General features: G+C 33.4%; 1 long non-coding RNA gene across 1 annotated transcript; it reads right to left on the bottom strand.

Annotated features, from left to right (window-relative positions):
• Nucleotides 1-12,929: 12,929 nt before the first annotated feature.
• On the bottom strand, nucleotides 12,930-17,324 carry LOC148956618 (uncharacterized). Its single transcript, XR_016142369.1, has 2 exons — nucleotides 17,076-17,324; nucleotides 12,930-14,046 (listed from the first exon to the last, which is right to left on the bottom strand). It is a non-coding gene; the product is annotated as an uncharacterized LOC148956618 (long non-coding RNA).
• Between the last annotated feature and the right edge of the window lie 5,657 nt (nucleotides 17,325-22,981).

The raw sequence follows: 22,981 nt of genomic DNA, 5'->3' as shown, positions 1-22,981 counted from the left end.
GACAGATTTTACTGATCCGACTTTTCTTTACCTTCCTAACAACTGAAACTGTCATTTTCATGGGTAAAACTGGATCGAGATGGAAAAGTAACTCAAAATTAGGCAAAAATTTACGAATACTAACGAACACTTGTTCTGGTAGCTGATTTGGGATTATGATGAACATTTATTTTTTATATTCAAAACAAATTACTGAAATAAATTTTAAATCACATTGTTTTCACAGAGGTTGTCAAAAGAGCGTATCAGGAGTATTTTTGGAGTGGTTTAGAGTATTAAGTCAATAGTTAGAAGGCAAGATAAGAGGGAGGTTCAACTGAACAAAAGGCAATATTTATATTCTACAACTGCTTCTGCTAACACTAGTACTAATACTACTACTGCCATGAATATTACTACTAAGGCGAATGTGAAAATATCAAAAAACGTTTAAGGTAAAGCTGAACTAAATTGAAACACTGAATGTCAAAAGGTTGTCAAATAGGCTTATTAGTTATTCATTGGGAATTGCTTGGAGAATGACGTTGTTGGGCTTGTTGTGGGGGGTGTTGAACTAACCAAAAGGCAACATTTTCATTTTCAAAAAGCTAGTACTACTTCTACTGTTCCTAATAGCACTGCTACTACTGTAACTACTGCTACTACTACTAAATATTTGGTATTAAGTAAAAATTTCAGGGAATGTTGAGAGGATGAGTAACTGAATGAAGCACTATGTCTATGCTGTTTGTCAAAAGTGCGTATCAACAGCGCCCCAGAAATTGTTTTGGATAGTAAGTATAAAATTTCAGTGTGTATTAAGGGAGAAGTTGAAAAAAATAAAAGACTCTACGTGCGTACTACTGTCAATTGTGCTACTATTTATTATACTGAAGCTAAGGGTTTTAAGGTGATTGTTTGGGGAAATGTTGAACTAAATCAAAATATATTAGCAGTATCTAGATTGTCCAAAGGGTGTATCAGCAATATATCAGGCACGGCTTAGATGATTAAATTCAAACTTTCAGATTATGTTGAGGCTAATTTTGAACTAACCAAAAGAAATAATGAGCATTCTGCTTCCACTGGCTTACTTATGGCGCTAATTGTATTATGATGAGACTTTCGCGGAAAGATTAGGGTCAGTTTCAAATAAATATTAACACAGAATAAAAAATAAAAAAAGAAAGAAAAGGATGGAAGGTAACGGACAACGCGTTAAAATTAAAAAATTGTTGCCCAGGCTTATTTTCTAGATTATTTCGTATTCTGAAGTTTTGATTTCGGCAAGAGCATTTACAATATTTGGATTAAGATTGATTAATGAATTCCCACCCTCTAATGGGGGTTCACCCTGGGGGAAGTGTCACAGTGGGAACTAGCCATCCACAAGAGACAAAACATACACAAACAGGATCAATAAAAGCCCTAGAAGGACTGTTTCCTCCACACATATCATTATCAGCACCATACAGAGCATACTCACCATCTCACACCCAGCCATTTCCAGTATACTCTGGATAGCCCCTTCAAACACCTATACAATTTCCTCACTCAACATTTCAAGATACTCAAGGGCGCCCTACAGTTTACTATGCACCTCTGCCATATCCAAGTCATCAAGGTCATTTATATCTTGCACCCCAAACCCAAAATTTACAATTTGTACCATCAGTGTATCCATAATAGATTTTCAGGGTTGTCAGCTGATTATCCTCCCCTCCCCCAAGAAGAAGAGGAGGACATCACAAATGTTGTAAATCATATGGAGGCTGAAGGGATCAGTGATTTACTGAAAAGAAGTGTTAAGAGAAGTGGCTCCCTTCTTGAGCAAGAAACTTCAAAAATTGTTAAACCTCCAATAGATGAAAGATTTCCAGAGAAATTCAGAGCTAAAAATAACACAATAGAGGCAGCTAGAGAGTTTAAAAGCAGTGAATCAGGGACTAATCTAACAGTGGTTTTCACCTCACAGGTAAAACTTCCATCAGACAGAGAAATTACTCTATAACTTAAGAAAATTCTTCGATCAGAAAAAATTGACTTTTACTCAAACTATGATAGAAATAAACTATCAGTATATGTTAAATCACATACTGCATTGGATACTTCAATGAAAATTCAAAAGCTAGATGTTGTTGATGTAGCACCTGAAGAGAAAAGACAAGTCAGGTATGGTGCAATCAAGCAAATAGCACTAGATTATTCAAAGGAAGAACTGCTGACAAACCTCAGGGACGAAGCTAATATTGAGATGAAAGAATTAAAGTGATTAAAAAGATATACCCGAGAGACCAAAAAATTAAAAAATAGCCTGAGTATTTGTGTAGCATTTGAGAGTAACTCTTCCGAAGCGCATTTCGCTATACGAAAGAAAAAAAAGTATTGAGAGAGAACACCGACCAATTATTAAGTGCTTTAAATGCAAAAAGTATGGTCACAGTCAAGAAAAGTTTAGGTAACCACATACTGTATGCTTCAGATACGCAAGCAAACACTCTTCTAATGAGTGTCCCTTAAAACTAGAAACCAAAGAGTCGGGAAAATACCAAAAGTATGTCTGTGCTAACTGTGGGAAAAAACATTCAACAACATCTGGTAGCTGCCCAGCCCGCCAACAAAACCGTGAAATCATAAAAATTGCAGTTGCCCAAAACGTACCAATGAAAAGAGCAGCTAATGCATACCGGAGTTATGCAGATGCACTGAATAAGAAGGTTGTGAAAGAGCAACCCCCCTTAAACCAAAAAACACCCTTCGACAGCTCGTGTTATTTGTATCTAAAGTGCCAGAAGTGATAGACATCAAGTAATTAGAAATGAAAGATAGGGCAATGAAGTTATGTCAACTTCTGCACTCACTGTTAAAAGTTTAAATCAATGCAGAAGAAGTTTGGAATCTAGCAAATTGACCAGAATGAAGTTGCTACCTTTTAAAATCCAACCTATTATTAAAGGCAAAAAGGACTTATTATAAGGCTATTTAGAAAAAGAAAAAATCATGTTGAATGCTTTCAAGAAACATGGCTACAGCCCCAGAATTCAAGGAGACTTAGAAGTTATTAAGTAATAAGAAAGTATAGAGCAGAACGGTCAAGAGGAGGAATATTAGTATACATTAAAAAGTCATTAATGTTTCAAAAACTAGATATTAAAGACATCCCAAGTTCTAAAATTGAGATGGTAGCTTGCCCAGTAGTCCTGGGTAAGAGTTATAAAATAGTTATTTTTAGTATACACAGCCCCAATGGAAATGAGACACAAACACAGGAAATTTTCAATAAAGTGAAAAATCTGATTAAAACCAAAGAGACTTTTATTATTACTGGTGACTTTAATGCCCATTCAAAGGCCTGGTTTTTACGTGAATCTCATAATCGTAGTGGAATAGGTATCCTAGGTGATCTGGATAGGAATGATAACATTGGCCTAGTCACCCCACTTGGACGTCAAACTAGAAGAAACCCAATTCGAGGAGTATTCTTTACCATTGACATGACATTCTCTGCAGTAGCAATAATCACTCAACTAACTATAAGTTTAACTCCGGACCCAACCTTAACCAGTGATCATGAGCCAGTGATAGTCGAGCATAAAGAATCTACACTAAGAAGCCAAATCCAACCAACATACCCTACCATTACATTGAGGAAAGCTAACTGGGACTACGTCCAGAAAGAATTTATAATGATAAGTCTTGAAGGAGACATGGCAACGGTTATGACTACAGAAAAAAAAATTGAAAAATTACAGGATCTAATGTGGAAGTGTCTAAAAAGACTATCCCCATCAAGATAATGGGTAACAAGACAAGGAATGAACGAATATGGTGGAACGAAGTGTAGCTTAAATATGAAGAAACTAAACCAAGCTTCAAACAATTACAATAAGAGTTTGACAATTGAAAATTATAGAAAAAAAAATATTGGCACAGGCAGAATTTAGAAAAACAATGAATCAAGCTAAAACAGAATCTTGGAAGCATTTTGTTTCAAATCTCAACTTCAGGGATCCATTTGGAAAAGTGTATACCTTCATAAGAAATATTAATTAGAGATAATTTTACCACCATCCACAGGGGCCAACCACCTACCAAGGGCAAGTGATTGCTTATAACAAAGCAAAAACTGAGGCAGGAGCACGACATCTCCACCAGACAATAGGTAAGAAAGATCCATTTGGAGGAACCAGCCCACATTCAACAAATTTCACTAAAACAAGAAAACTTTCTATGCAACAGTCAGTATCAAATTAGAACAAACTCCTTTTAAAATCAGATTTTGAACTTGTTCTAAAGACACTACCACAGACTTCATCTGGCGGTGACAACATATACCCTGTATTCTTTAAAAGTTTGACTGATAAATGTAAAGATGTTCTACTACAGCTCATCATCAACTTATGGAAGCATGGCAGTTTCTCTAGAATTTGGAAGAATGTCACATCTAACATAATCCCTAAACCAAATAAAACATAAAAAGTAGAAAATCATCGTTTTATAACTCTGCTCCCAGTTGGAGGTCATATTTATGACAGGCTAGTAAAGGAAAGATTGAAATTTGCACCAGATGAAGATAACTTGATGCAGGATATTCCGACAGGTTTTAGTAGAGAGAGAAATACAGTAGATAACCTAGTCATGATGCAGAGAGACATCATTCATGTATTTGATGATGGCAAAGTAATGATGCAGTGTTCTTTAATGTTATATGAGCTTTTGATAATTTGGTTCAGTGACAGATACCAAAAGGTTTATCTAAAGAAAAAAATAATGAAAATTTTATCAAAGTAACTCTGAGTTACATGTCAGATAGAAAAATTGATTTGACTGTAGGAAACAAAGAATCACAGGACATTCAGTTGGAAAGAGGTGTTCCACAAGGCAATGTTCTTGGACCAGACTATTATCATGTTGGATAGTTTGAGATCCCTCTAGAAGGCAATAAATGCAAAGGAGGAATCTTTGCAGATGATAATAATACATGAACAATCCAAAACACAGTGGAAGAAGCAGAAAAAGTTGTCCAAGAAACATTAGACCAAATAGAGTTATGGTCCCTAGGACTAGATCTTGATTTTGAACCATCTAAAGCTAAAGTTATGTTGTTCACATCTAAGAGGAATATTAGACCTCCCCAACTTACTCTGTTTGGAGAGGAACTGCTTGTAACCAATTGTCATAAAGTCCTTGGAATACACATTGATGATAAACTTCAATTTAGTCAACATGTCAAATATCTAAAAGAATCCTGTGCAAAGCGACTGAAGTTTATGAAGATGCTTTCATTTGGGAAGCATGATGCCAACATAGTTAAAGCAAGACAATTTTATATCAAACACATAAGACCATAAATTGATTATGGGAGTTTGATATACAGCATTGCCCCAGAATCAACTCTCAGAACATTTGATACAATACAGAATACAGCCTTAAGATTAGCATTTGGAGCTCAACAGAGCACCCCAATTCCTTGTCTCGTGGCTGAATATGGAGTGGAGAAACTCAACACAATACGGGAGAAAATACTTATAGTGTATATGAACCAGCTATGGAAAGCAGATTTTAATCACCCAGTTAACAAATTGATAATTAAACCTGGTGTAACCAACACTAGAAATCACCATAGAAAAAGGAAACATCTAAATCCGTTTGAAAAATTTGAAGAACTAATAACTGAGGAAGGTATAGAAGTACCTATTACCCAAATGCTATGTTATGAAAAATTACAGAAAATTCCCCCCTGGGATTGGGTTCAGATTGATTGCATGGAAAAAAATAGAAAATAACCCGATAACAATGAGATAGGAAGTCCTCTCAGTTTGAATAGCAAGTATCAAGAATATGTTGAAACAAATACATATGGTTCAAAAATAAATAGTTTAGGAGTGGGTTGTTTAACAGTGGCTACAGAAATTAATACAGTGATAACAAAGTCACTAAGTAAAGAATCAACTTTGTTTAAGGCAGAAATAAAAGTAATTGAAAGTGCACGAGAATGGGTACTGAGGATAACTAGTGAAATTGATGAAAACCAATAGAAGGTCCTCATATGCAGCGACTCAAAATCAGTCCTCGAGTCTCAAAAGAATTTGCCAAAAAAACAAAATGATGGTGTCTATAAGAGTTATAGTTCAATTCTTAAGATTAATGGGACAGGAAAGGTGATACAATTTTTGTGGTGTCCAGCCCATGTGGTGGTGATGGGTAATGAAAAACAAGACACATGTATCACACTGACAGCACAAAATATGACCCTTACACCCCCCACAGACACATATACACAGAGTATAGAGATTGTTAGAAAGATTTACCAAATACATTTTGAAGACATGATTGATAATAGTAGTAATATAGCTCTTACCCAGAAACAGAATCCTGGCTTTTGTATGAAAAATTATAGTAAATTAATAAGAAAATATTCGTGCTTAATGTCCCGTTTTCGGTCGACACATGTAGGTCTTAAGCATAGGTTGTTTATCGTAGTCAAAACTGATAGTACTCTGTGTGATAATTGTAGTGAAATAGAAAGTATATTTAATAATTTTGTTGAATTCAAGGAGTATAAAAATTTGAGAAAAGAAATGATTAATCTGGGCAAGGAGGAAAACCTAGGAGAATTTTCAGTAGCACTCGTATTATGACTTTTGATTGATGATTTTGTGAAGGATGGGATGACAGACATGTTTATTAAGTTTATACAGGAAAGTGGTAGAGAGAAAGATTTGCGGATAGTGATATAATTGTCAGTTTTGTCAGTGTTTAAAAATGGGTTTATTTTTTATATTTAATAGTTTTTACCTTTTGTTTAAGCAATTTTAATTTTCCTTTTTAAATATATATATAAGAAAAAAAAAAACCGTACAACAAAGGAAGATTTTAAGTTATTTTTTAGTTTTAAAATGATGTGTAGTAATTAGTTCTTCATTTAAAATAATTTAAGATAATGGGGTTTTGCTTGTAATGAATAAAATTAGTCATATTGAAAGAAGTCTCAACTGACATTGCTGTCAAGAGGAGACTCAAATCCCTCAGATCAGAAAAAAAAAGAAAAAAAATGCCATGTACATATTGCTATTAATGGTGCTACTATTGATTATACTGAAGCTAAGGGTATAAAGTTAATGTTTTTGGGTATGTTGAACTAATTAAAAATACATCAAGAGTATCTAGATTGTCAAAAGCGTGTATCAGCAAAATCTCAGGAGCGGCCTAGATGATTAAGTTGAAACTTCCAGATTTTGTTGAGGCCAATCTGGAACTAACCAAAAGTAATTATGAGCATTTTCCTTCTACTGGTTCTGATACTGCTACTTATGACGCTAATTGTATTAAGATGAGACTTCTGGGGAAAGATAACAGTGAGTTTCAATAAAAAGTATTAACATATAATATGTATGCAGGTTGTAAAACGGGCTTATAAGCAATATCTCCAGAACAACTTAAGAGTATTAGGTTGAAACTATTAGTACGTGTTTAGAGGGATGTTCAGCAACTATTTGCATGTTAACAGTATTACTACTATTCCTGTTCCTATGACTACTACTATTACTAAGGCTAAGGGTATTTAGGGGGATATTGAACGAAATAAAACACTATGTGTATTCAGGTTGTGAAAAGGATATATGAGCAACGTCTTAGGAACAGTTTGGTGTATTAAGTACAAACTTTCAGGGTGTGCTAAAAGGAACGTTAGGAAAAGGAAACAGGCTAAAATGAAAAGGCACTCTATGCTAACTGCTACCATTACTACTGCTGCTACTTTTATTACGACTACTAGGCCTACTACTGAGGCTAAGGTTATGAAGACGAAACTTTCAGGGAATGTTGAGGGTGATGATGAGCTGTATCAAAAAGTACTTTTTCGGGGAGGTTTTTAAAATGCGTATCAGCAATACCACAGGAATAGTTTAGGGAATTAAGTTTAACCTTACATATCATATTAAGATTGATCTTGACTTAACCAAAAGACCTTTTTGTGCATAGTTTACTACTACTACTACAGCTCGTACCATTACTTTTACTACTAGAGCTGCTATTACTAATAGTAGCAGAAGTATTTCTGAAGCTAAGGGTGTTACTGTGAAACTTTCAGGGAATTTTGGGGAGGATGTTGAACTGAATCAACATACAGTATTTCGAGTCAGGCTATTTAATGAGCGTGACATCTATATCTCAGGAATAGCCTAGAGCATTAATTTTTAAAATTTCAGAGCATGTTGAGAGGAATATTGAACCAACTTTAAGGTACGATATGCATACTACTACTATTATTAAAATCAATTCTGTTGCAAAAAGTACTAAGAAGGAACTTTTTTAAAGTGTTGAGGGTTTTTTTTCAATTAAATTGAAACGCGTTGTGTGTAAGCTAGCTGGTAAAACTACATATTAGCACCAAATGCAGAACGGGTTAGGGTATTAAGTTGAAATTTTCAGGGCATGTTGAGGTGTAGGTTGAACTAATAAAAATACACTACATGCATACCAAAATTACAAGTAGTAGTTGAAATACCACTGATTTTAGTACTACTATTACTAAGGCTAATAGCATAAATGTGGATTTTTCAGGGACTGCTGTTAGGGACGTTATGTTATATCAAAACGCGCTAGGTATATCCAGGCTTTCAAAAGAGTTGAACAGGGCATCAGAAGGGAATGTTGAACAAGACCAAAAAGACACAATGTTAATACTATTACTACTACAGCTATCATTATTTATTCTTCCAATAGTCCTACCGATACGTTTTCTACTGTGACTACTACTGTTGCTAATGTCAGTTATATTAGTGAAATTTTCAAGGAATGGTGAGGGGATGTTGCTGATTCAAATCTCACTTATGGGCTATTAAAAGGATGTTTTAGCAATATACCAGCATTGCCTTAGGATATTAAGATGAAACTTCCCTGGGCTATCCATATTTACAACTTTTGCAAGTATTTCTACAATTATTACTGCTATTGTTGAACTTTAAATATAAATATTTTAATTGCATAGCCTAAATGTTGTCAAGATATCCAGGGTGAAGTTCTTAGGACTAGGATATGGTATAAAGTAGAAACTTTCATGGAAACTGCATGTTTCTTCAAAAATAAATCAAAAGGTACTATGTGTATGTTGGTTTTCAATAAGACATCTCAGAAATATTTCGAGAAAGAAAGATGGTATTGATTTGGAACTTTCAGGACTATTTAAATTTAATCTATTTTATTATTAAAATATAATTTTATATTTTTTAAATAGTGCAAGCTTTATAAACTCTAAAAAACATAGAAACAGATAAAATAACCGACAGTACAAAGATAAACACCTCGTCAAAGATACAATAACACAACAGTGATATGAAAGCAGCAGTTAGCCCAGGATTCATAAATAAATTTCAAAAATTGCACTATTATTAAATTAATACTTGAAGATAGCCAAGAGGCCCACATTCAACCAGAGCAACAAACGGTACAAATACTTTTATCTTATTAAATAGACGTCAAATTAAAGATAATTATGAAGTAAATGAAATTTAAGATTCCTTTTTTTAGAAGGATAGAAGTAAATTTGTCAATAGCATCCTTGTGAGTGTCCCAGCATTGGGCTATCGACACAAACGGAGCGAATTTAGATCTCTCAGTACTATACTTGTCAACGTAGATACTCTTCTTTTGTCAAGTTTTGTAACTACATAAATCTTGTGATTGGGAGAACAAACTCTGGCTGAGGTAATATGGTGGCAATTTCTTAAAGTCATAATTAAGTTTGACAAGAACTGCTCCGAAAGTAAATTGTTGAGAAATCGGAAAGATACGTAAATAAAGATTCTCTAGAAGACTTATTTGGAAGTGCAGTAGGTGATGAAATAAAAAGTTTCACGATTCTTGGGGTTTTATCTTTTAAAATCTGTACTGGTTTAATATGTCTTTTAAATGTAGATAAGTATAGGAGAGAACAATAATTAATATTAGAATGAATCACTGCAAAATGAATGCTTTATAAAGCACGGTATGGCAAAAAATGCTTCAGCCTTCGTATTAAACCAAAACAATATGAAACATTTAATCATAGTTTGTAATTGTTTGTTTTTAAAGAAGCAACTCGAATAATGCGATGGCAAACATATGATTTTCTGCTTTAAATTATGAAATTAGTTTTACATAAATTCAAAACAATAAAATTTGATGAACACGAATCAAGAACATTAGAAAGAGCAGTATCCACTTTTGCAATCAACCCCTCGTCATTCCTCTCAGAAAGTGAAATTGCCGTATCATCAGCAAATTTCGCCTCTATTTGAGCATTCATTGAAATGTTGGATGAGAGCAAGGATAGCGTATTCACTACTATTAACACCTCCGCTTTTACCACTGAACTAAATCTATTGAGTGTAAGTGATTCCAGGTTGTCAAAATAGCATAAATATTGTTTCTTATGAACAAAATTGTTTAATAAGTTTTCAGTTTCAGTGAAATTTCAGGTTTAAACTACATCGAACTATACAAAGTGTATTCATATTTTAGAAAATGCTTATGTTAGTATATATCAATCAAAAATTATGCACTACATTTATACTGAAAGTCAAAATTTGAAATATTGTCAAGAGAGACAAAAACGATTTAAAATATTTTTTTTCTTTACCAATGAAAAAGACTATGTCAACTAAATCAAAAAGAAATTAATTTCGAATACATGTTACAAAAAAGAAAATTTTTAAAGAAAAGTTAGGACCCTCATTAATCCAAAGATATTAAGAAATAAAGTCAAATAAATTTGAAAACTAATACTACATTAAATTACCATCAATAAATAAATGAAACCCAAAACGAACTGAAGTTGCAATCAATAACCGAGTCAAACTCAAAATGAGCAAAACCTAAGAAGAGTTCGGCTGACGCTCTCTGTACAGTGTCAAGACCAAAACATAATTCGCACTTTATTAAAAATAATATACATTTTCTCTTTTCTAACCTAAATTACTTCAAAATTATTAGGACTTCAAGGAATGAATATCAGGCTATATAACGAATTCATTATTCCTTTGTTTCTTTCAAATAATCTTAGTTATGATACTGACTTTTTTCGCCTTTTAAATGTTATAAGAAATAGAAAAACTTAGGCAGAAATAAGGATTGTTTTAGTACAGTAAAAATTATTTTGTGGTTCTATCCGTTTGTTTCTTCCATATTTTTTTAATTGCTCGAGTGATGTCAAAATATAAAGAGAAATTTCCAACGAACCCAAACCTGAGACAAAAAGTTAACATTCAGAACTCATATATTAAGAGTGACTTACAAAGAAAAAAAAGAAGACTTCGAAAGATATCAAAGAACGCACATATTAAAGAGGCCTAATTAATGTGATGTGTGCAAAAAATACTTTTGTAAATCAAGGAACTTGGATATACACCAAAGAGTGCATACTGGTGAGAAACCATTCACATGCGATGTGTTTGAGAAGAGCTTTACTCAGTTAGGCAGTTTGAACGTCCATCAAGGAGTGCATACTGGAGAGAAACCATTTAAGTGTGAAGCATGTAAAAAATATTTTTCTCATTTGAGAAATTTGATTAATCACCAAAGATTGAACACTGGTGAGAAACCATTTAAATGTGAAGTAAGTGACAAGACCTTTTTTAGTTCCAGCAGTTTGAACAGCCACCAAAGAGTACACACGAGTGAAAAACCTTTTAAATGTGATAAATGTGAGAAAACTTTTTCTATGTCAAAAATTTGATTCAGTACCCAAGAGTACATACGGGTGAAAAACTGTTTAAATGTAATGTATGTGAGAAAACTTTTTGGGATTCAAGCAGTTTGATTCAGCACCAAAGAGTACATACAGGTGAAAAACTGTTTAAATGGGATGTGTGTGAGAAAACTTTTTCTGTGTCAAGCAGTTTGATTAAGCACCAATGAATGCACAATAGGGAGAAACCGTTTAAGTGTGATGTTTGTGAGAAAACAATTTCTCAGTCATGCCATTTGATTTACCACCAAACAGTACATACGGGTGAAAAACCCTTTAAATGTGATGTATGTGAAAAAGAAATTCTCAGTTAAGCAGTTTGATTAGGCACCAAAGATTACACAGTGGTTGGAAACCGTTTAAATGTGATGTATGTGAGGAAACTTTTTCTGTGTCAAGCAGTTTGACTAAACACCAAATAGTGCGACTACCCCTTTCATTAAAACCGTGTGTGTTAATTACAACTGAGTGATATAATTTACAGTCCTTACTCTGAGGGCTGCGGGGTGTTGTAATCCTGAAAAACATAATTACTGGGCTTTTCTACTACGTTGAACAAAATGGCTATCCCCAAATGTTTATTGAATGTTTGGGGAAATGATGGGTGTAGGAGCAGGGGGTGGTTACCGTTCAATCACTTTTGACTATTAAAAAGGGCACTAGGTCTTTCAATTTTGCAATCGAATGAGCCCCATTTGAAGTTTCTACAGCAACTCCTTCTACACGAAGTGCCCTGGTCTAAAAAAACAACAACAAAAATAAATCAAATGAATCAAAAGATTACCTGTGGCTTAAAAGAAGCGCTCAATCAGGTCCTTCTCATATACAAATATCCCAAACAAGAACAAGAAGCTTATTTTTTGTAAATTAGGTCAAGAATTTATAATCACATAAAAGAACTTTGCCAAATTGGAACTTTCTTGATGAGCAGACATCCCCTTCTCCCTTCTCCCTGGGTATAAATCTTGGTGACAATAAAGAGGTATTTTATAAACCATATATCAAAAAGCTGATTTTTTTTTAATATCAATATTTATAGAAAAAGTTACCAAACAACAAAAAACAAAAACAAAAGAAAATCACTGAATAAATAAACAAAAATCTTCCAAGAAAAAACGAATTGATTAACTGAGAAAAATACAAAAGAACAGCAAAGAAAAGAAGAGTACAATAGATTTCAGCAATACTACAGAAATTGTTACTGTACAATATGACCTATCAACTAACAGGTTTTTTCTAAGAATGAGTTGTTACATGATTGTTCACATTCAATTTAGAAGAAAATCACACTTAAAACAGTTTCTCCCCAATGTGCACTCTTTGGTGGCTAATCAAATTGCTTGACACAGAAGAAGTTTTCTCACACATATCCCATTTAAACGGTCTTTCACTCATGTGTCCTCTTTGGGGGTTAGTCAGATTGTTTGACACAGAAAAAGTTTTCTCACATAGATCGCATTTAATGTGTTTTTCACCGATATGTACTCTTTGGTGGTAAATCAAAATACATGACTGAGAAAATGTTTTCTCACAGACATAATGCTTAAACGGTTACTCCCCAGTGTGCAAGGTTTGTAGCTTGATCAATCTGCTTGACACAGAAAAGCTTTCTCAAACACATCATATTTAAACGGTTTTTCACCCGTATGTACTCTTTGGTGCTGAATCAAACTGCTTGAATCAGAAAAAGGTTTCTCACAAACATCACGTTTAAACGGTTTTCACCCGTATATACTCTTTGGTGCTGAATCAAATTTCTTGACATAGAAAAAGTTTTCTCACATATACACATTTAAAAGCTTGTTCACCCGTGTGTGCTCTTTGGTGGCTGTTCAAACTGCTGGAACTAAAAAAGGTCTTGTCACATACTTCACATTTAAATGGTTTCTCACCAGTGTTCAATCGTTGGTGATTAATCAAATTGTTCAAATGAGAAAAATATTCTTTACATGCTTCACACTTAAATGGTTTCTCTCCAGTATGCACTCTTTGATGGACGTTCAAACTGCCTAACTGAGCAAAGCTCTTGTCAAACACAGCGCATTTGAATGGTTTCTCACCAGTATGCACTCTTTGGTGTATATCCAAGTTCCTTGATTTAAAAAAGCATTTTTTGCCAATCTCACATTTATGATGTTTTATTATTTATGATGTATTTATATGACCTTTTTAATATCTGTGGTCTTCGATATCTTTCGAACTCTTCTTTTTTTGGCTTTGTAAGTCACTCTTTCAACATGGGTTCCGAATGTTAAAGCTTTTTGCCTCGGGTTTAGGTTTATTTGAGGTTTCTCTGCATATTTTGGCGTTACTTTATGTAGGATCTTCAACTCAAATAACTAAAAAAATAAGGAAGAAAAATAAATGGATAGAACCACAAAATAATTTTTACTGTACTAGAACAATCCTTATTTCAGGCTAAGTGTTTCTATTTCTCATAATATCGAAAACAAGAAAAAAGTCACCACCATAACAAGATTCGAAAAAAAGAATAAGGATTGAAATTTTGCTCCGAGGTTGCTCCCCCTCAACACCTCTTTCTTTACTTAAAGTTTTTTTTAGTATTTTTAAAAAAGCTTCTTATTGTTCTGATTAAACAAACATAGTTTTTCAAGAGTCGTTCTTAAATTAATTTGAAAGAAATACAAATTTATCGGAAGGATCGAGATAGTTTTGTTGATGAAACCCCCTCATATATGTAATAATTGATGTTCGTTTTAAGTTTTAATGCTTCTCCTTACTTTCAGTATAAAAAACTTGATTTTTTTTATTTAATTTCTGATCTTTTTTTAAATAATGCCAAGAAATTTGGCTACACCTCCACAGAAAAATCCCTCTTCCCCACGGATTTATTCTCTAGACAACCCAATCCTAGTGAAAATTTATCCCGGACATTTACCCTTAACATCTTGACGCGTAAAATGGAGTCGGCAAATAGAAAGCAAGACATAAAAAGAATTTCGTATAGGAATTCTGGTAAATTCCTCCACTGTAAAATTCCCCCCGTAGAAGTCACCCCCTGGAAACTTCCCTAAGGAAAATTATTCTCGTGGAAAATACCACAAGCAGAAAATCCCCGCCCCCACCCTGCCCACCCAAAAAATGTAACATAAATACCAAAAAAAAAAATTATAAAAAAACAATGGGCAAATTTTCTAACTTATAGAAAAAAAACTTGCCAATTTAAAGACCAAATATAAGAGAAAGAAACTTTACGAAAGAAACTTTATTTTTTAGAAAAAAACTTTAGAAAAAAACTCAAACTTATTTTTTGGGCTGAATGGAAGACAAAAAGCACAATATTTCCCCATTACTCCTAAACATGCTCCTTGTTTGCAAGAAACTCAACATATTGTTCATTGTTGTTTTGTTTAAGTAAAAAGTGCATTATCCTTTTTTATTCAATTTTCCCCAATAAGTTTTTAGAGTATGCATATCTCAGCATGATGGATTTGAAGATGAATTCTTGCTGAATTCATTAATTTAAGTACACGAAGTGTATTATCAATGGGGATACAACCAGATGCCACCAGCATACTTGAAAACTATTTACTAAGTAGACTTGCTCTTTCTGGCAGGCAATCCTGGCTTGTCGATGCTTTTTCACAGCTCTCTTCCCCAAAACTACATTCTGCTAACTTGTCAAACCCCCCATAATTTTTTTTTTATTTTGTCTCTTTAAACAAACTATACTTTTTTATATAGCTCGGTGGTGGATATCCATCTTGATATTAGCCAAAAAGACAACATATTATCTGGAGATGGCAAAAAGAAAGCAAGTTATTCTATATCCTCAACCGCTCTTACTCAATTATAGTCAAATGATAGGAAAGAGAAAATCTAAATTAATGGGCTCTTCAAATCAATTATAATAAGCACTTTGCTAAAATAAACTCTTACCCCCTTTTCTTTAAATAAATTCCCGTCATTTCTCCCCTCTGTTTAAAAACAAAATTATACTTCGCTAATTTCCTTTCTTGTATATACATAGACTCAATTCAGTAGTCAACTGGTTTGCCATTTTATATTCTTATGTGTACTTCAACTGTCTTTCAGTTGCCATCTGGTTGGCTGTTTTTGGGATTTTTCTAGGTAAAGCCGTCTAATATAAGCCAAATAGTCAAAATATTATCAGGCAATGATGGACAGAAAGCAAGCTAGTCCACATTCTCTCCCCAGACCCCGTTCCCCCCCGACGGCAAAAATGATGGAACAGAAAAAATATAAATTAATTGAGACTTCAAATCAATTATAATTTGCACTCTGCTAAAATAAATTGCATTTTTTCTTAATGCTTACCACCTCTTTTTTAACTCTATTCTGGCCCCCTTTTCCCCGCTCAAGTCTAGTCAACACCCTGTTCCCTAACCCCCCTCCTGTTTAGAAAAAATAGTTAGTACTTCTTGGCAGACAATCCTAGTTTTGCCATCTTCTTTTCCTGGATATACCGTGACTGAATTCAGTAGCCAACTGATTTGTTATTTCAAATTTTTGTGAATTATCTCGTGTTTTTCAATATTTGACATGAGTGTTACATTTCGGATGTTTATACATAAAGTGCTTTGATATTAGCCAAGCAGTCTAAATATTACGTAGATATGATGAGCAAAAAAAAGATATTCCGCATCCTCACCCCTAACTCCTACTGCCCAATCATAGTAAAATGATAGAAAAGTGAAAGTCTAAATTAATTAGCACCTCAAAGCAATTATCATTAGCACTCTGCTAAAATAATTGTATTTTCCCTTAGTTCTGGCCCACTGTTTTCCTTTCCTGTATATGCAGAGACTCAATTCAGTAGCCAAGCATTTTGCTATTTTATATATTTGTGTATATTTAAACTTTTTTTTCAATATCAAAGTAGTTGGCTATATTTATGACGTTTACACATAAAGTGGTTTGATATTAGCCAGGTAGTCTAAATATTATGTAGCAAGATGTTCCAAATCCCTACCTCTGACCACTCCCAGCCAATCATAGAAAAATGATAGGGATGAGAAAATGTAAATTAATTGGCGCTTCAAATCACTTTGAAACCTGACCAGTTTGCTAATTTAAACTAAAGTTTATATATAGGGTAAACATACCCAGTATTCAACAGTGCAATTTTGGAACCCCTGTTGAAATTTTCCTTCTGGACACCCAGATAAGAAAGAAACATTTAATTCAGTAAGTTTCATGTTTTCGACACGAAAGTAGCTCCAAACAATTTTTCACGTATGCAATGTTCAAACTGCTGTTAATTGGTTATTTATTGCAAAACAAAAAGTTTGAATTAGCACCAATGCATCAAGATACATCTGATTTCATCTGAATTCTAGTCCCATTAGCTTTTTCCTGATAAAACTAAAATGGCAAAAAATATTACATTGTCAAAACTAGGTTCCAAGTGTCGAAAACTCTAGTTTAATGTAGTGGAATGCCAGGCGCACTAAAAATGTTTCTTTAGTCAAATTCAAACGTAGATAATGACTTCTATCAATTGATTTATTTGTTTTGCAAATATCTTGTAGTAACCTTTTCAAAATGCTCAACAGACAGCAACAGACCCTGTCAAAATATAGGTGTTTCTGTCAAAACTTCACTGAAAATGTAAAACAAATGAGAAGCAATTGGTGTTGAAATCCCAGGGTCCACTGACGAAAATATAGCTGTTGAATTTATGGGTGCCCGTTAATGCCTTAAATTTCATTGGTTAAAATTTAATTCATTTTTTCCTTACTATCGCAATTCTCAATGAAACTAAAAAAAAAAAAAAAATAGAAAACTGGGTGCGGTATTTTAACAAAAGACTTAAAAAAAACAAACAGTTTTCTTTTTTTAAAAAAAAAGGTTGAAGCCAAAGTTTTTACGTATGATTCTAGAATTTAATAAACCATGACAGTACAAAATAAAATTTTCAATGCGGACTGGGATTGCCGATCACACTTTGAAATGGCCAAATGTTAGCGATATTTACACTCTCAACAATGAACTAACCTTTGCTGGGCCATTAAAACTGAAACAAAGTGGGCCATTTCAGATAGCGTTTGGAGATGCTATTCCTGTGGCATATATGCAACACTTATGCGATTTATGCGATCTAGGTCACAATATCACACTCCTTATGATTAACCATTTTTGTTATACTAAATACTAAATATTTGAAAGAAAATCGTTAGATTTATTACTTCTACTTTTTGAACAGTGTTTTATACTTTTATACATTAAATGAAGTTGAAGAAAAATAAAGAAATAAATGCACCTTCAACTACATCAGGGTCCACCCACAGGAAGTCACCAATTTTTTTAACCAGTGTCAAGTATAATTCAGAAGTGTGTCTAAAACATGTAATTTTTTTTGTTGTGTTTATTTTGTATATGAAAATATTCAAATTTTGGAAAATCAGAGTTTATTAACCATTTATTTTAAAAAATAAAAAATCTAATAAAATAAATATAATTCAAGATATTTTTACTAAAAAATTACAACAATTTAAAAACAAAATTAATTTATTTTGATCTTATATAGAATAAAAACTGTTTTGTTTTTTTTAAAAAATATTTAAAATAATAAGTAAATTTACCATACAGATAATTTTGAAATCCAACTTAAAAGCTAATTTTATAGAGTATAGCTTATACAGTTCTCTTAGCTTGTTAATTCAGGCTGAAGTGCATCGATATGTGAGGTATAATAGCCACTGGTTCACTAATTTAAACATGTGTATATAGCTGTGACTTCAATAGCTAACTAGTTGGCTAATTTAAGCTAAAGTTTATATATAGGACTACACAAGGATATTAATAACCAACTAGTTAGCTTAGGCTAATGCTGCATACACACCATTAAGCTGTGAATTTTACTATAGGAAGACATTCAAAAGGAGTTTCACAATCCTTTTCCTTTTATTTTTCTCTACTTTTCTCTGCTTGGTTCTTTCTTCTTCTGTTTTCCTTGAAATAAACCTACTGCTGTTGCTTGTCCCTCACATTTTATTTATTTGTTTTTATCAAAATTACAGATGTTGCTGCATAGGCTGACAACATTAATTCATTGGAGTTACAGGAAGCAGAATATTTCTTTGCCCTGAAAAGCATGGAACAACTTCTGATTGATGGAGGGTAGGAATGTATTGTACAGTACAGAAGCCAACTCCACCTGAAGGGTCTCTTTTTAAGACTCCTTCATAAGTCTGTTAATAGACTATTTTTGTCCAGTGGGGATCAGTCACGACCATTGAAGAAGAAGAAACAATAACCTGCTGCAAATTTTCACCACTTGGTAAACAGTTGTCTTACCATTTCGGCACTATCTTGTAGGGAGAAAATATTCTACTAGAAATGAATTGCAAATGACACCCTGCCTAGTGAACCTTGTCTGTACTTGATGGCCTTTTCTTGCCATTAACTTACAAGATGCTGTCCTGGCACCAATGAAGCACTCAAGAAACTTGAATGCATCAATCCTTTTTTTGTTGTGCAGCTCCGAATATTAGACAGTAATTTATTGTCTGAGTAGACTGTAGTTTACTGCTATTGGTAGTTTTCAGTGCCTTACAAACAAGAAATTACCATCAAGGCAAAACTTCAGATGATTCTAGCATTGCTTTGAGTTCCACATTTTTATTACGAACATTCAGTAAAAAACTGTTTATTTTACTAACTGGAGATTGCCAACATTACAGGAACTGTATTTATTAAACTAATTATCTTCTAAAAATCAATTTGTAGAAAGAATCACAAATAAACTTTAGCAGACATATGAAAATCTTTGAGCACAGGAGAAAAAAAAAGACACAGGGGAAAAAAAAGACATTTCCCTTCCAATAGTTTCCATGAAGATGAAAAAAAAATCTGACCTCCAAGATGACATGACATAGGCACATCAAGACATGTAATGTGGGTAAGGTTTATATTAACAGACTCGTCAGGTAGCTAAGAAATACACCTCTCTACTGTAAGAATTGCATCCCAACTCCATATTTAACATGCGTTTGCATATGAAATGAATTTTACCCCGCCCCTCTTATACATACCAAGTCAGGGTATATATTTTGAACATTAGGGAGGGGGAGGGGTAAAGTTCGAAATTACCTCAATAGTCAGAATTGTATCGTGAAGCCAAAATTAACATTCAGTAGGGTATAAATGTATGATCACTCAAGGTCATAAGGAGACATGTTAAGAAAACAATTTTTACTTCATAATACGCAAAACTGCAAAAAACCAGGACCAATTTTAGCCTGTACTCCCATCACTGAAAGTTTCATTTTCCTAACCTAACCCCTTTCAAAGATAACCAAAAGTAGCTAGAGTAGACTTTATCTGTAATTATTTGACCACCCAAAAAAAAACACAGGTAAATTTTTTGCCATTAATACTTTTAAATTCAAAAAAGATTAAACATACATCTCGATGAAAGTTTTATGCTACCACCAAATATAATAATAATTTTTGTCTGAAATGAATTGGGTGGTCAATTTTATTGACCACCCAATGGTGGGGGTAAATTTTATTTTTGATGTAAATGAGGGGTAAGTTTAGATTTTACCTCCCCCCCTTATGGGGTAGTCTTTTCAATGCCTCAGAGGCCACTGTTTTTACAAGACTAAGGCACCTTTGTAAAATTATGTCTTTTGTTTTAACTCAACTAAGATAAATGGTTAATGGCAATTTGATTCAAAATACCAAATTGAACTTCAGCTATAGGTAGGTCCATTAAATAAAGGCCAGTTTTAAGAATAATATCGATAGAGCCACTATTTTTGTGCAAGACTCGTCTATACCAATAAGGTGAGGATAAAAGATTCGTTTTCTGGAAGCAGATACAAATAGTCAGTAGATTTTCTTTGGAAAAGCAAATCGGTTATCTGAGAATCCCCTAAAACCTTCAAAAATAGCAATCATAGTTCATCTGTTTTGTTTTTGTACATGACGTTGAAGACTCTGGCCATGTTAAAACAATCAGTGAGAAATTCTAGAAAAAAATTCTACTTTAGTTAAATATATGAAACGAGGAACATTTATAACGCTCTATTCAATTGAATAATCTGAGCGGACGAAAGCTATATAAAGTATAATAGTAATATAAATAATATAAATAGCAACTATAAACAACTCCTTGTAAACAATCAAATTTATGGACAAAAAGAACTAAGCTTGTTTTAAGCCATTTGTACTAAACCAGAAATCCTTAAAAAGGATATATAGATATGTGTTAACCCTCGAGGACTCCAAATCTCTACTACTCTTGAAAGTGAAAGTGTACATACCAACTCTCTATTGTAGCTGTTCAATCTGATGGCAATAATCTTCATGTCTCTGTTTTGTGCTTCATTCATTCTGTGTGAAAATTAAGGTCAGCCAAATGAGCCAGTACAGGGGATTTACATATTGTACAATATTTTGAATTAGGGTCACTATCAACCGGTTTAAGCAAGTCTTTAAGTTCATTTAGCTTTTCCCACTTTTGTCTGTTTGTTTTTTTTACCACTTTCCATATCTGGTTTTTAAAAAAAAAGATAATACACACTTTGATAATTTAAATTTTGAGTCGTGTTCTATACTGCCTAACCTGAGACACGGAAACTAAATCCCAACGGGGTAAAAAATTCAATCTGTCTTCATTTACAGATTGCGGACATTGGTAATTGAAATTGTTTATAAAAACTAAAGCTTATAGCTTTTGAGATTTAACATTGATAGAGTGAAAACCACATTCACAAACTGTGCACCGAATTTTTTTGGCATTCATAAAATTTTTACAATTCACCAGTTTGAACTGTTTACTGTACGCTAATTTCAAAAAAACACCCAATTGCTGCTAGTGTGCCCTATATGGTCCAATTTCTGACCACAAGCACACAAAAATCATGACGGGAATATTGCCAAGGGGAACGAAATGGCCACTCTCAACACTTTGGGCTACTCACGGTGCTACCTTTTGGCAACTAGGTTGGCGCAAGTCCTCATTATTTAAACACAAACATATTACCGATAAGGTTAATTTTTTACACTGAATGATTCAAGATTCTGCGTTTTGTGGTATACCAAAAGTGTTGAATTCTTCAAATTATTTAGTGTCATCATTGTTAAAACTTCAGATTTTACATTAAAACATGACTCAAAAAGAAACATAAACATAATATTGGCACAGCACGTTTATTAAATAAAATCAGCTACTTGAACATAAAAAAGTTCTACTTTTCCTTCTCACTACCAATTAACTCATTAGTATCATTGCCTATGGTGTTTTTTTCCATTTCCATAAACAAAGTATTTTTTTTTCTTAAAAGATCTTATTTTTTTCGATTAATTTTCATATTTCAACTCATGATAAATTGAGTCTCGACCTCATTTTATATTCATATACTTCAGTTTCTATATTTTTAGCTAGTTCGAATGAAAAATAGCCTTAAACTAATTTAAATAACACAAAGCTATTTTTCAGGGTATTATTCCGGATAGTTGCTCGGGAGGGGGGGGGTCCTTTATTTTGTCACTGGGCCTTTGTCTATAAACCGCGAGCATAAGTACGGGAACGCAAACCTGGTAGTACGCCCCTTGCGAATCCACTAGGCATACTTTCGTATCTTTGAGGGGCATCTCTATTTTTTTGTTTTTTTTATAGAACACAAAAATGATAAAATTGTTTACATACAGTTAATACTTGTATTAACTTTATTAAGTATTTACATACAATTATTTTTTTTCTGAGACAGCAAAAAAAGTTTACGCAAAAAGAAGCAAAACATTAAAATTAGTCTATATATTTTTTAGTTTGTTTTTTTTTATCTAAAATTAAGGGCGAATATAAATAAAAAGAAATACAGGCGATGATGTAAAAATGTCAATGACCTTGTCAGGACAGATGTCAACGTCTCTATGGACTAAAAGAGGGCTAAGCCACTCAATCGTTCTTCTCCTGTTGAATTTTCAGCCAGGTTTTGAGCCTTCTCAGCGCTGAAAAACTTCTTTATGGTGTAGCAGTGCTAATAGGTAACGTCACAAGAACAGCCAGAAGAAGAAAAACATTTGGAAAAAAGATGGCAAAGCATGCCTGAAGCAAAGACACAGCACAAGTAGGCCTCTCTATTATCGGAACATTCTCCCAACGGATGAGCCATAGCTCAATTTCTTGCTTCAGACAGTCTGGCTCAGGAAGAATATTGCCATACAGTTTAACCAATGACTCTAGAATTAATACCTTCAGATCGACGGAAACAATTTTGGCAGGAGAAAGGAGTTCAATTTGACGGCAGTTTCTTGTGAAGTACAAATCGTTGTTTCAGC

The sequence above is a fragment of the Artemia sp. Qi Xiang Cuo genome, chromosome 1 (assembly GCF_049724085.1).
Source record: "Artemia sp. Qi Xiang Cuo chromosome 1, ASM4972408v1, whole genome shotgun sequence".
Taxonomy (NCBI): domain Eukaryota; kingdom Metazoa; phylum Arthropoda; class Branchiopoda; order Anostraca; family Artemiidae; genus Artemia; species Artemia sp. Qi Xiang Cuo.
Note: the sequence above shows the minus strand (reverse complement) of the source record. Positions and strands in the feature narration are given on the sequence as shown.